Source organism: Taeniopygia guttata, chromosome 2 (assembly GCF_048771995.1).
Source record: "Taeniopygia guttata chromosome 2, bTaeGut7.mat, whole genome shotgun sequence".
In the NCBI taxonomy this organism is placed as follows: domain Eukaryota; kingdom Metazoa; phylum Chordata; class Aves; order Passeriformes; family Estrildidae; genus Taeniopygia; species Taeniopygia guttata.
Genome location: NC_133026.1, coordinates 96,784,395 through 96,786,969, shown reverse-complemented (window position 1 = coordinate 96,786,969; position 2,575 = coordinate 96,784,395). Strand labels below are relative to the sequence as shown.

At 31.9% G+C, this 2,575-nt stretch overlaps 1 long non-coding RNA gene across 1 annotated transcript in view; it reads right to left on the bottom strand.

Moving 5' to 3' along the window:
• Positions 1 to 600: 600 nt before the first annotated feature.
• Positions 601 to 2,575, bottom strand: part of LOC115493835 (uncharacterized) — a 29,386-nt gene continuing 27,411 nt past the window's right edge. The window contains exon 2 of the long non-coding RNA XR_003958801.4: positions 601 to 815. This is a non-coding gene — a long non-coding RNA (uncharacterized lncRNA). The remainder of the gene's footprint in view (positions 816 to 2,575) is intronic.

The following is a 2,575-nucleotide window of genomic DNA, read 5'->3' as shown; positions in this document are numbered from 1 at the left end:
AACAAGCACATAGTAAATATTTCTTCAGCCCCTGCATTATCCACATTATTTTCTAATGTAAATAGGTGACTCAGGAAAGTCAGCAGAGCTGAATCTCCTTCCACAAAGTAATGAGCGTGACTTATAAACAGTGTTTGCTAACTGGTATGTGGCTTTGGTGACATGCTGCTGTGAATATTGACCAAATACACATTGTTGCTACTATCAAATAAAGTAAAATTTTGATGAGTGCATTAGAATAAGTTTTGAGGCCGGCTTCATAGTGGTTATCCTTCTCCAAGAAATATTACAACACTTTCAAAAAGTTGTTGCAGTAACTGTTCATCAGGTCTCTAAAAGGAGAGAGAAAACTTTCACATAAATATCAACAAATACTTTCTGATCACCTTGATTTTCTGATCATCATGTCTGCTCCAGAAAACCTCCTTCTCTGAAAGGAACTGCCAAGTCATCGAAATGTTTGTGGAAAAATAGATTAGATTTATATATGTGGAGAAAGCACCATAATCCAGAATGCTGACAGCAGGCTTCCAATACAATGCAAATAGACACTAAAGACATCAGAAATCATGTGACATCCAAGCAAATACGCCATCATAGTTTCAATTCCAAACCCTATCAAAATGTTTAATTGAACTGAATAAAAAACCAATGTGAATATTGTTTTCATATAGCAAACTTTTAGTTGTAACAGTAACTTGTCATGAAGAATTTCAAAGTTGTCCATGTTCGTCCTCCCATCTTCCCTTTCTTCCCATGAATAAAAGAAGATATTTGCTTGTAAATTAAAACCGCACTCATCATCATAGGAATGACTGGAGAACAAGAAAAATTATGAAATACTATTAATGATCATTTAAGATAAATTTCTAAGATGTCCTCAGTAGTAAAAGATAAAATGACTCAGATATTTTCAAACAATGTGGGATAATTGATGCCCTATTTATTCCCTTGATTATATTTTTCTTGTGTTTTATCCCTTCTTGTATTTCATGCAAGTGTTATATTTTTTTCCTACTTTCATCATGAAGGACACTTAAGAAGTATTATTTCTCAGCCATAGGTCTACATGTATTTATACAGATATATATTAATACATGTATGTATGTATGTATGTATACAGAATTATTGGTAATAACTCACATATACCCTACTAGTATATTAGTTGCACATTAGTTGTTTAGTTATTTGCACATTAGTTATTTGTGTACCTATACATATTAATCTACATTAAAGTTATTCAAGTTATATAGGCTCTATAGAAATTAAAATTTTCTAAAGGGCAACAGAATAAGTGCCCAGCACTGCAATGAGCATATTCCTACAGCGAGCAATTAACCTCCTTCCGCTGTTGTTGGTCTGGAGGCTATGTCTCCCATGCTGCCAAGACTCTTTCTTAGAAATTTCTTGCAGCTACTATTTTACCATATGTTAGGGTAATTAAGCATATGATACCTGCTAGCTTTTCAGATGCTATCACACGGTTGATAAAATTTTATGGTTTAAAAAAAATTTATTATGCAAGCAGGTGTTTCTTTCATATCTGCATGGGGTTTTTTGCCTTTAAACATCTTTAGGAATTTAGGAACTTTGTTTAAACCATTACATGTGAAAATAAAAAAGAATAAAATAAGTCATTGGAAACTGTCATGTAATGAGGTAAAAATGATGTGCCATTTTTTCCTCTCTCCCTTCCTAACCAGAAGTATCAAATTAGATTATTGTATTTTAAGGAAAAACAACTACTTGTTGAAAGGCTACCATATAACAAGGAAAATGATTTTCTATTTTTTCCATGTGGATTACTTTGGTATCTCCTGAAAGAATAATTAGATTTAATAGAGAAAGAATGGATTAAGGTAAGCCTTTTCCTTACTGTATAACATTACTATAAGCATCAGCAAAAGTGCTTATTTTACTATGGTTGGTTCTGCTACTTTTCCAATATTTTGCTTAATAAAGTTTGTATAAAATAATCATAGCAGGAAACATTAAGTTTAGTAAATATAAAGTAAATTTTCAGTTGATGCTGAAATATTTAGTATTGCTAGCTAGTTTGAGTATTGCTAGCTCAAACAAAACTGGTAAGAGAGGAGGTCTATTCCAACACATCTTTCTGCAAATGCAGTTTCTTATGAACTTTTCAGCGTTATGGTTCTTATTTTTATTTTCACAGGTATACTGTTTGTAAAGTAAAATACTCTTTTTGTGCTTACTCTGTTGTTTTGTTAAGGTTTACTTTTTTTAAGGACAACTCCTGAAGATTTTGCCCTGAGCAAACAGCTTTAATACAGGATTATCCTATTGTTTTTCAATTAAACACATAAAACAATTGATAGGTGGAGAAATTTTGAATACTTCCTTACAAGAGTGGCTAAAACCACACAAAGAAGATTTCATTTTAAAAAATGAAGGAGAAAAATTATTTTGAATAGATTATTGTGAATGAAAGCTTCAGAAATGAGGATGGACTTGCAATCTGTAAAAAAGCCTTAGGAAAATGACATGAAAGTAGGGCCTGCTTTGAGTCTAAGAACAAAGTTTAGCAAAATGTTTGTATTTTGCTGCATCTTAC